General features: G+C 42.4%; 1 long non-coding RNA gene across 1 annotated transcript in view; it reads right to left on the bottom strand.

Annotated features, from left to right (window-relative positions):
- The window catches only part of LOC109280783 (uncharacterized), a 56,061-nt gene extending 44,907 nt beyond the window's left edge, over window positions 1-11,154 (bottom strand). The window contains exon 1 of the long non-coding RNA XR_002087197.2: window positions 10,308-11,154. This is a non-coding gene — a long non-coding RNA (uncharacterized LOC109280783). The remainder of the gene's footprint in view (window positions 1-10,307) is intronic.
- Window positions 11,155-12,583: the final 1,429 nt, after the last annotated feature.

Below are 12,583 nucleotides of genomic sequence, written 5' to 3'. Positions count from 1 at the left end.
CTTAGGTCTGCTTTAATGATAGAAACTTGGTCACATTCCTTAAGAACTCTGGAAAGGAATGGCTGCATGTATTTTTAAGATACCATTATTAGCATCCATTTGCAATTGGCTAAAAATTAATAGAACTATTTGAGAAACAGGCTGCTGAACACACAGGATGTAGTAAATGGTGGACTGTTGTTCTCACATGGACCTCACCTGTACATAATGGGGTTTCTTGTGGACAACAATGTACACCTTGGGGATTAAAGCATAACTTACCCTAAATAGATTATCCAGAGCATAGCAGGGCTAATGTGGTTAAGGTACACCTCATTTTGTAGCCAGGGGCACACAAGGGAATGATTTAGGCAGCATAACCTCCAGGAATCTTTGACTTCTCAGGCCAAATGATTGGATACCCATTTATTTATACCTGCTCATACTGGGACAGCCCTTGGTATAATTTCACAGCAGAACTCAAACACTGTAGTTATGTCTTAACCAGCTGTCTTAACTTAGCTGTAGATATATGTCTTAACCACTCTTCCACCATACCCCAGATTCAGGCCTTACTAAAGAAAGGGTGGGAAAAAATCACAAAATAAGCTTGTGAAATCAATACACATACACACACACACACACACACACACACACACACACACAAAACAATTTATAGTCTAACATGTGGGAAAGCTCAGAAATTTTGTATGTGAATTTGATTATTTATATTACTTTAACTATATGGAGAATTCAAGCTATTCTAAGTCAGTTAAAAAGCCTTTCCTATAAACAAGTATACTACCTTTTAAAGGATTTTTTTTATCATTACATTTAAAGCATGGGCGATTGGCACTTGCCCCCCCCCCCCACCCCCCAGGAGCCAGTCAGCAACTGGGGTGGGGGGGGGGTCACCCTGCAGCTGATCATACCAACTGGGGAGGGGGGGGGGGGCATCCTCCAAAGGCTGATTACGCTGATGCAGAAGTGCTGGCACTTCCAGGTGTGCCGCTGGCACTTCTGGGATGATGTGATTGGCCACAGGGGAATGCCCCTCTTCCCCCTGATTGGCCCCAGGGGGATCGTGAGGATTGCTTCTTCTGGCTCCCCCACTCCCCGGCTGGCACTTTCAAGGGGGGCACAAGCACTCTCGCCTGCTCCCCTGCCCATCACCTAAGCAGGGAACATTGCTGTCAGGACGTGCACCAGCACTCTCAGGGGGTGCACGTGCACCCCTATGCACCCCCTTACGCATCGCCACTGATTTAAAGTCTACTCACTTTTGTCAAATCTAACCCTCCTCGGTACGTTCAATGTCTTCATCAGCGACTTGGACGAGGGAGTGAAGTGTACTCTGTCCAAGTTTGCAAATGACACAAAACTGTGGGGAGAAGTGGACACGCCGGAGGGCAGGGAACAGCTACAAGCAGACCTGGACAGGTTGGACATATGGGTGAAAACAACAGAAAGCAATTCAACAAGGAGAAGTGCAAAGTGCTGCACCTAGGGAAGAAAAATGTCCAGCATACCTACTGCCTAGGAAATTACCTGCTTGGTGGCACGGAAGCAGAAAGGGATCTTGGAGTCCTAGTGGACACCAAGATGAACATGAGTCGGCAGTGTGACAAAGCCATCAGAAAAGCTAATGGCACTTTATCGTGCATCAGCAGATGCATGACGAATAGATCCAAGGAGGTGATACTTCCCCTCTATCGGGCGCTGGTCAGACCGCAGTTGGAGTACTGCGTGCAATTCTGGGCACCGCACTTCAAGAGAGATGTGGATAACCTGGAGAGGGTCAAGAGAAGGGCCACTCGTATGGTTAAGGGCTTGCAGGCCAAGCCCTATGAGGAGAGACTAGAGAACCTGGACCTTTTCAGCCTCCGCAAGAGAAGGTTGAGAGGCGACCTTGTGGCTGCCTATAAGTTCATCACGGGGGCACAGAAGGGAATTGGTGAGTATTTATTCACCAAGTTGCGCCCGGGGGTTACAAGAAATAATGGCCACAAGCTAGCAGAGAGCAGATTTAGATTGGACATTAGGAAGAACTTCTTCACAGTTCGAGTGGCCAAGGTCTGGAACGGGCTCCCAAGGGAGGTGGTGCTCTCCCCTACCCTGGGGGTCTTCAAGAGGAGGTTAGATAGGCATCTAGCTGGGGTCATCTAGACCCAGCACTCTTTCCTGCCTATGCAGGTGGTCGGACTCGATGATCTATTGAGGTCCCTTCCGACCCCAACATCTATGAATCTATGAATCCACAGGAGGGTCAGAGTACAGTCAATATTGCATTTAGGGAGCCCAGGCAGGGAAGGCACAGAACAAAGCTTGCACAGGCTTTCTGAACTATGATGTGGATGAAGCTTGGAAAATGGGGTGGAGGTTAAGGAGTGTGGTTGTTTTGCTCCCTGTTGTTGTTTTCCATACATAGCTGTATCTGCCATACATAGAGACTCCTGCAGAGAGCTCTCTAAAGGACCAGAAGCAGATAGGGTATTAGTCTATTATCAGCATGCAGTTTGGAGGGACCTTTCCTAAATCCCACATAACTCCCTGATATATAGAACACTGTAGCTGTGCACTTGCATAACAATTTGGCCTGACTGATAAGATTGGGATCTTACAATTGTTCTGAGTGAGGAGCATTGTACAGTTTGGTTGCCCTAGAAGCCGAGCACAAATCAAACTATGACTCTGGCTGAGTCTCCTTTACTTCCAGGGAAAGAAAGAAGTTAGCACTCTTTTTATGTCACAGTTTATTTTCCCCTCTGCTCCTGCTCAGCTGTGCTTCATTGGCTGTGTGCCACTCACTATCCTTGCACATGTGAGACTGGGTGACCAAAGGCCTTGTGGTGGCTATCTTCACTTGCATTATGATTCATACTATCAGTATCATGTTTCCTCCCCTTCCTCTCCTGTGTGGGTGTGAAATCTGATTCATAACTGAGTCCTAACTTATTATCAGCTGTTAAATGTATATTTCAGTCTCACAAAGAGCTTTGTTGTTTTCATTTAAATTATTCCTCATACAGCTCAGTTAATATGTGCAATGGTGTATTGTTCGATTCTACAGAGGGGCAGCTGTGAACCTTTACCTAAGTAGAATGTGTTTAAATGTATGAATATAATCAGTATCTTCCATTTCTCGCTGTTCGTATTTTCTTCCATAAATCATCTTCATTTATCGCCTTTTTAATTGCCAAGCCATGACCTCATGTTTTGTAACCTTTTCTTTTATCTCTTTATAACCCTAAATGATTTGCACATATCATCTTTAATTGACACCTCAGTGTGACATCAGCAAATGGTGAGAGAGTAGACTACTGAAAACAGCACACTATCCTAGTCATTCCATTTATAACATTTCAGAAAACCGTTACAGACATTTGAATTTTTTTAACTGCCTTTGGTAGCATGTCTTTGTGCAGATTGCTCTGAAGTTACTTAGCAAAAAAATCAGAACGGCTTTTTTAATCAGAAGCCAGGAAACTAAAATCTACTTATAGAGTCTGATGCCAACCATTCGAAAGTGTATGCATGTATTATTTGTTCTAAAGAAGGAAATGAGTCTGCTACCTTGTCCCCAGGACCAGTGCTAGGCTCTATACTAGAGGTGGGTAATTATTTCAGCTGGAGGGCCACTTAACAAGTTTTGGTGAGGCCGCAAGGGTAGCCCCTTGACAGGTGCTCTGCCAGCTGGTCACCATCTTGGGAGCGGAAGTCCCATCTCTAACCTTTCAGGACCTTTGCCACTGGAAGTCCATCCCCTCACCCCAGAAGTACTCTTTTTGTGAGGGAGGGTACTCCCAACTTGAAAACAGAAAAAAAATCATATAATAAAAATCGAACATTTACTAAAACTTATTTTAATTGTATTCGTAAAAAAATGTGTTCTGATTTATGTGCATTTGCATAGTGTATCTAGAAGCAATTGAATAATAGTTCAAAATACAGTCCAATTCTTGTATATTGTATGGGGGAGGGTGTGGGTGTGTTTGGGGGCATGGTGGGGGGCTGGGGTGCGTGGGAGTGTTTGGGTGCGTGTGTGCACATGTGTCTGGGAGGAAAGTACTTGGAGTCCCTGGAGTGTTGCAGTCCCTGGAGCTGCATGTGGTGGCAGCAAGCAGGGCCAGCCCTGCCTAGCCCAGCTCATAGCATGCAGGTTCCTGCATTCCAACCCTGATCCCTAACCATGGGTGGTGATACTATGCAGGGCCAGCCCAACCTAACCCTGCACAATGAAACCAGCAGTGCAGGTCATGTAGCTTGGCTGGGGCAGCAGGGACTGGGGTGGATCTGGCACAGATCCATGACATTGAGCTCCCCACCATTCCTCATGACCTGCACCTAGCAGCGAGTGGGGCCAGGATGCTGGCTTCATGGCACACGGCTCTCCTCAGTTCCAGTGCCCAGGCTCCGTACTCCTGCCACCTCACCCTGGGTCCCTGTCAGCCCTGGGGCACTAGCACAGGGCTGAATGGGTCTTACTGCTGCCGCTGCTGAGTCCTGCTGCTAGCTCTTCTTCTCACTGGTGCCTCATCAGCTTTGACGGGCAGCCACCAGCAGGTAATCATTTTCTAAATTGTAGAGCACCCTGTGGGCCAGACAGAATTTCTTGGTGGACTGAATCTGGCCTGCGGGCTATATTTTGCCTGCTCCTACTCTATACTTCTATGAGCCATATAAGTACATATAGAACGGTCAGAGAACACCTAATTTGCGCATACCTAAAATGTATAAGGACAACACTGACAAATGCAGCAATCAATCAAAATGAAAAGGTTTTCCCTTTTTTAAAAGCTCTTTTTTATTAAAACTATTATAACTATTTTTTTTATTATTAAAAGCTCAGGTTGTGATCAAAGTAGGCACAGCTGTACTTAGATTAGCCTGTAAATACATTAATGGACTGGGCAGAGAAATGTGTCCAGCAGAGACAAGCCAAAGGAGGGTGGCCATGACATTTTGTCTTTGCCAGTGATGCTGAAGATGTAAATAATAATAATAATAATAATAATAATAATAATAATAATAATAATAAATGAGATACAGAAGATTTTCTCCCTTCTCTCTCCCCATATAAAAGCCATGATTAAGAGTCTCTAAGTCTTGTGCATTTTCATTTTGTTTGCTCTATTAAACTGCCTTAAAAATAAAAGTCCAGAAAGTCCAGTTCTAATGGCCTAGGAATTTCAGTATGTTCTATGTGAATTGTAACATCATGCACTCCTCTGTGACCTTACAATAGGATGTAACAAGAGGATAGCTAAGCCATGCAGCTAACACCTGAAGCACTGCTTTGAATGGGAAAAGAAATTCGAGAGGTATAAGACACAGTCCTACAGCCTTAACTCTGAATGTCCTTGCTTACTGAGTTTGTCAAACCTTTAACATTATTTTAAAGAATATTCTTTGTGCTTTAACATCTATTGTGAATTGGCTGCTTTAAGACATGCCAAGCACATCTTTGGTCTCCAATAACCTCAGGATGAAAGAAGCAAAAAAAGTGGTATAGGACCAACTTTATGAGAATGCAGCTATGAATCTAGACCCACAGAGCTTCTCAGAATATATATATTTTTATGATTATTGCTTGTGAAAAGGAGGAATGTGTTGTTGCTGTTGGTATTTCTTTTCAGTTGGAGCTCAAACAGGCCAGGGCCATATTCTGCTGGGAACTGCACAGATATTTACTACATGACCACACCAAATAAAGGCAAGTATTTGTTAATTATACTACCTGTGTAGCTCCAGTACAATTACCTCCTGAAGTATATGCAAAACCAAGCAGAATGAAATAACCATATAAAATGAAGAGTTGGGCTAAACTGGTTTAGTGTACTGCAGATTTTTCCAAACCTTATGCAATTCTCTTTAAAATATTGTACCGGGGAACCCCTGTCCCCGTTATTGGTGAGGCCTGAGAGGATAGGAAACCCAGGGTCAGGAAAGGCGGTTCGGAGTAGCAGACAGGTGGACTGAGCCAAGGACTAATAAGGTCAGGCAGCTAATAGAGCAACTAGATTCACCAGGTCACTGGGTGTAGAGGACCCAGTCATATGGCCAGAGGGAGACTGGGCTTAGGGGATTTAAGCCTGACCTCTAACCATGCTAGAGGGCTCTGCTTGCCTGCAGCAGGGAGAGAAGCTCTCAGGAGTGAGAGGCTGCTGGAGATGAACAGACAGCCATCCAGAGGGACCTGGGGGCAAAGACTACCATGAAGGTAGGGCCTGCTGGCAACATTTACCCCATGAGCTAAGGCAGGCGTGGGCAAAATGTGGCCTGGGGGCTGGATGCAGCCATCTAGACCATTCTATCTGGCCTGCGGGGCCCCTAAAACATTTAGAAAATTAATATTAATATACCCTGGGCTGCCTGTCATGCGGCCCTCAATGCCTTGCCAAAACTCAGTAAGTGGCCGTCTGCCCAAAATAATTGCCTGCCTTGAGCTAAGGTTTTGACTAGTAGATCAAGGTGGAGGGCATGGACAGAGAGAGAAAGGGGACCGAGGAGGTGATAGTTGGAGCCCCAATAAGTCCTCAGAAACCTGCAGGATATCTCCCTTTAAAGGGGAAGCACCATAGGAGGGCAAAAAAACACAGTTAGGGGGCTGGCCTGGCCAAACATACCAGGCTACCCACAAGGCTGCCATTGGCCCCAAGGTCCCACCTTCACAACAACAAACAACATTGAAGTATGGCAGGTGAAAGACGGGAAGTGAAGGCAGACTGGGAAGAAGCAGGCAAATGGGGCAGACCCCTATCAGTCCTACATGTATCGGAAAATCTGTTTGTGAAGTAATGCCTTTTGGGATAGCATAAATGTTCACATAGAATTCTAATTATAAATGATTATCTACTATGTTGACTCTGTGACTCCTAGATAAATGGCTCTTGCCATGAAAAACATCACCAAAATTGCAAATAATATGCAATTTATATGATTGCATATAAATTGTTTTCATTTCCCATTGAAGTCAGTGCTCTGCAGAAGATCAGTACTGCACCCTTTATCTTTGATACAGTAGCTCTGGCTTTGGCTCCAGCAACAGGGAGGGAAGAGTAGTGGTGGCAGCACAGGAATAGCAGCCAGCAGTTCAGTGCTGCTAGGGAAGATGTCACCTCCTTTATTGCCATGATGCATGCTGAGCAGCCAAAATAACCCTGGTTTTGGCAGTCAAAAAAGGAGGTAATATCTCTTCCAGCATCAGGGTAACTCAGACTATCATGTGCCACCACTGCTTTTCTTCTGTCCCTGTTCAGGGAAGGTCCAAGGTGTGTGGTGGGGGGAGGAAGAAAGAATGGGAAGGTGAGGTGTCCCCCTAATTCCATTCTGGTGCATGCACACGTGCACACCCACACCCCCGTTAGGCTGTGCTCAGGGCTAGTGCCCCACTAACATTGTTATGCTACTTCTGCTCTGTGTTACACAAGGGTTTAGAGACCAGCAGGCTAACAAGGCAGGTTGAGTATTCCTGTGCCATCTTTATATAAGATGTGAATTATAAAACTAGGAATTAAAAGGGATAGGTATAAAGATATAGATATATCTATCTATCTATCTAGATGCATATGCATCTATCTATCACAGTTAAAACTTGTGAGCATGTCAAATATTCTCTAAATCCTGGGTGAGGTCAGTGACCTGATGTGCACAAAGTAGATTGAACTGACTAGTAAGATAGTACTTAATAGTGCCATAGGAAATTTTCAGCCCATACAAAGGTTGCTTACAGTGGTCTACTTTCCATTTTCATGTATTTATCCGTTCTTCAATATAAACAGGACTTGAAGCTAGCTCATTTGTAAACCAACAATTTATCTTGAAATGCTTACTGATAAAAGAAGAGATTTAAAAAAGGTGTTGTGGAATGAGAAATAAATGCCTGCATGAATGAAAATCATCTCCAGGCAAAAGAATAGCAGTATTGCTTATTTGAATGGGTGGTTGTTTATGAAACTTTGACAGATGACCTTCTTTTTGTCTTGCAATTTCTGTTCAAAGAAAAATCTTGTTAGCAGAAGCTTGAACTTTCTCTCTACAGACATTACTAAGCTGTTTAAATAGATGACGTGCTAGAACAGCTTTGAACTGAACTCTAATTTGGAGTATTATTGATCCTGATATAATCTCTGACATTGCTTTTTAAAGAATTTTAGACCTGCAATTTCATCATATTAGCACTTTTTTTTTTTTAAACTGCACACCTGTTATCTGCACAATTTAATGGACAGTTTGGATAACTGGGAACACAAGTGGCTCATTTGATATCAACTTGGTCTTTTGCATGTACAGTTACAATAACTCCATGTATATCTGTGTGGATTTAATTACACATGCATACTTTTCAAATTCAGACCCTTACTGTAGGTCGAATGCCAACAATGTTTTACTTTGGCTTGTTAATTCATTTTCTTGATTCTCCCCCCCCCCAAAAAAAATCTTTTTATAATGATTACATTCATGATCTATAATATGCCTGCTGCTTTGCAATATAAATGAAGTAAGATGAATGAGAAAAATCAATGTATTCTTACAATACCAATTCAGTTTAGGCTTCTCGTGAATTATGATATATTGTTTTACATTTATAAAGCAGTAAGCAATGCCAGCTGGAAGAACTAGAAAGCAGCAGGTATTATTAAACTTGTGTGGCAGCCACAGTATGAGTACACTTAAATGTATATAAAAACTGTTCCCACTGACTGTGGGGAAAAAACCCATAACATTCTTCTTCAACATAATGTTGTTGAAAATCTTGAGTTCGATGATAATATTATCAACATTAATAATATCAAATGGCATATGATTGGTTTATACTGAGTATCCATTATTTCAGGTGCCAGGTTCACGTGCGTTTATCACCTTGAAACTGTCCGAGGTTACAATAGTATTATAGGACATTGTTTGTCCTTTTATGCACCCCCACTCCCCAGTCTAAATACTCCCTTTTGTGTAAAAGGCAGTCTGCTGTACTACATGTTTCAATGACAAGATTTGTCAGCTATGCTGATAAAGCTTTTGAAGAAAAAAACACTAAGTATAAACCTCTATATACCATGTCTGTCCAAAAGTATTGGGAAAAACCAGAATGTTTTCTTAAAATGGGTCCATTCTGATGAGAGAGATTCTCAGGTCTGGGTTGGAAATTCTGGTCAAAACCACAGACACACACCACTGAAAGTCCCAGCCAAGAACAGAAAATAACTAGGTGGTGAGGATACTCATATCAGACACAAAAGATCCATGAAGACCCTTGCTCTACATGATTTGAAACAAGGATTTCAACATGAATCTTTCAAATCCTAAACAAGATCTCAAACCCTAGACTCTTAGGTATTCTTGGGAGTGGGAGGAGGAAAAGTGGGGGAGAGGGAAAGACATGGGTTTTGTTTATGCTTTTATGCTTCTTTTACACTTACACACACACACACTGAACATTTCACCACAGTAGAATAAAACATTTCAAAGCCTCAACTAGGTTTTGGTTACTATGGAAAAAAAAAAAAAAATGGTTCCAGGAAGTCCTACTTGCCTACCCTTATGCACAAGGTTTAGCTTATTCTCCAGGAATGTCAGGTGGGTTTTTACACTTTCTTATAGTCACATGTGTGTGATAGGCCAAGGAATAACTGATCCCTAAATTGTACTTCTCTCTTCAGCCTAATGTCAGCTGTTTAATAACTGCCATCAAATGACCTCTTCACATTTTTTCATAGTCCTACTTTCTGTTGGCACTTTCCTTTAGGAACATGAGTTGTTGTTGTTGCTGCTGCTTCCCCCTAAGTATATTGCTATAATTAATTTACTGTGAAATCCCTCTCTCAGAAGAACCTTATAGGGTGCATGAAGGACTGCTCTTGGATAGAAAAAAGACATGTATTGGACAAAGATTCCACTTGTCTTTTACTGTTGAGAATTCATTTCTTGATCTTTCAGATCTGAAAACTTAAGTATAGCAGTTCTTTTTACTAGGGATTATTTCAATTATCATTTCAAAAGGGAATCATTGTTTTCAATGCACGTTCTCTTTGACTATGGGCCATAGAGCTTTTGCAAGTCAACTTTCAAGAAATTTATTGGGGGAGGTTCCTCCCTATTTATGTTGTCTGGCAATCTAAGTAACTTAAAATGTATCACTCATATCTTGTTCTTTAACACTACTACCTCATCTTATACAAGTTTTCTTTCACTGGAAATGCAGATGCAAGAAATGGCTTGATAACATGTAGACATTTCTAAAAATTGCTCTTCCTATTTGTCACTTTCTGGGGCAGTTTCAGAAAGTAGCCTGCTTAGCTACTCATAACATAGGATCATAAAGATCTTACCATGGCCCAGTCTGCCACTGCTGGTAGTCCTGTTAATACTGTTCCCACCAGTCTCAGCTCCTTCAGTGAACTCCTCTCCCCTTGTTTTATCTGGGTGTCATGACAGGGAATTGGGAATGAATCACTGTTCCCACCTACTTCCTGATTGATCATATAGGTGCTTACAATTGTAACACCTGAAATCAGATGCTTTGCATTAAACAAGTGATTCAAATGGAGTTAGGTGCCTGTGGCCTCTATATAGTCTATAAGAATAGTCATTTAAAGAGTCCAGAGGAACACTAAAGGGAAGCATAAAGCATCTTGACCATCTCAATCTCTCTGGAGCTCATTAGGTGTGTTTGTTTACCTGGGATCTGAAAACACAAGTCATCCTTCTGGGAGTAAGCACCTAACTGACTACAGTACTTGTACCTGCTCATTACTAGAAGGCTTACTGTGGAAATAGGAGACCAGGGATCCAGGCCACCCTTAAAAGTTCCCTCCTGTTTCCTGGAATAATGCCTTAAGATATAGTATAAGCTGGATGGAACATTCCTAATCCTCCTGTTGAAATTGGGCAACTGAATATATAACCCTACTACCTGGGCTGGTGTTTTTTCTGATACTCAATGACTATCTAATAGAAAGTGCATAAGAATCTCTTGGAACAGAGACCAGAAGAGCAACTGCCCTCTGCTACAAATTTGCCCTTACAACTGAGTAATGCAGTAATGCTCCCTATTTTCTTGCTCTCTCTGGACCCATGAATCTTCCGTTCTTAGCTATTCAGTGCCACAGCTTCCCTGAGAGAGGTATACACCATGCTCAGGCTATTCTATAGCTTGGTTGTTAAGACACTATTCTGGCAGGGCTGGGTTTAAATGTCCTCAGGCTGAGTGTTTCATGGATTCCAGCTGTCCCACATCCTAATTAAATGCTCCAGCCCCTCAGCAATTAGGCAAAAAGTAGGCTTAACCATTATTAGATATGCTCATGAGTTTAAATGGCTATGAGTGTGAGTTGCACGTGCTCTGAGAGAGCTTAACAGATCAGTCCCTTCAGGGAATCAATCTGGACCATGGCAGAGGTAAGACCAGCTGATTCATTCTAAGTATGTGTAAAAGCCCACATATAGGTCTCCAGGACACTTTCCATGCAAAAATGGAGGTGTGCAATGAATGTAAGCATCTAGAGGGGTTATGGATACTGGAACAATGCTATTTTTCAGAATTGAATTGCCTAAATTCTGCCTATTTTCTTTTCAGGTGCCCATGGGAACAATTTTGCTATACTTGCTATATGCCTGTATCTCCTAGCTGTCTTGCAGTTCTCCCTTTGTCTCCATGGTCTCAGTGAGCTTGTCCCAGCCTGTTAGGAGTGCTTGTGCATAGAATATCTTACCTCCACTATTTAAGTCTTCCTATTTCCTGTTCACATGCCTAGTGGTGACAGCATACACCCAATTGGGAGTCAGCTCAGGAAAATGTGAGCTTACTTAAAACACACTTAAAATAATATAACACTGAAACTGGGAAAATAATTTATAATTTATCTGGTTATGTTTCCCTTATTTTCTTTGTTAGACATTGCACAATTCTCAGGTTTGTTACTTTCACTGTGCACCATACTATACACTTGTTAATGTGAGTTGGATATACCAACTCAGAATAAACTGCATGAAGGAGGAGAATAGACTCTAGCTTTGTATAGTTCTTGTTGTACAGATTATCCATAAACATTTCACAGTGGTTGCGACTACATCACAAATGCTGTTTGGTGGAATACATCCCTGAAACATAGAAGACACCAAATTTTAGCTAATTTTGGATTTTAAACTCTATTGCAGAACAACAAGAATGAATTTTAAGCCTCCTTGATCTACACAACAAAGAGCAACTTGGAACAACTGACAGAGACACTCTCGTGGACCCAGAGGGACAGATTTTCTATCTCCGGTTTCCTCTGTGCAGAAATGAAGTTTACTTCCTACCTATGGAGATTTCTTACCATCTTTAATTTTCCCAGAGACTGATGAAGCGTGTTTGAGTCCGAAAGCTTGCAGAAGATTTTATTTTATTTTTGCAATTTCCTAGTTGGTCTAATAAAAGGAATCACTTCTGAATCAAGAGTTCTCGATTTTTTGCATTTCTTTTTGTCTCAGACCAACACAGCTACCAAATACATCTCCTACCCCGGGCAGACTTTTACACATGTGGGGATGTGGGAGCAGATTTGCTACCCATGGCAGCAGTCTGCTCCTGCCTCAGCCAGCCCTGCACTGGTTGCCTGCAGCA

This window comes from Alligator mississippiensis, chromosome 3, assembly GCF_030867095.1.
Source record: "Alligator mississippiensis isolate rAllMis1 chromosome 3, rAllMis1, whole genome shotgun sequence".
In the NCBI taxonomy this organism is placed as follows: domain Eukaryota; kingdom Metazoa; phylum Chordata; order Crocodylia; family Alligatoridae; genus Alligator; species Alligator mississippiensis.
Note: the sequence above shows the minus strand (reverse complement) of the source record. Positions and strands in the feature narration are given on the sequence as shown.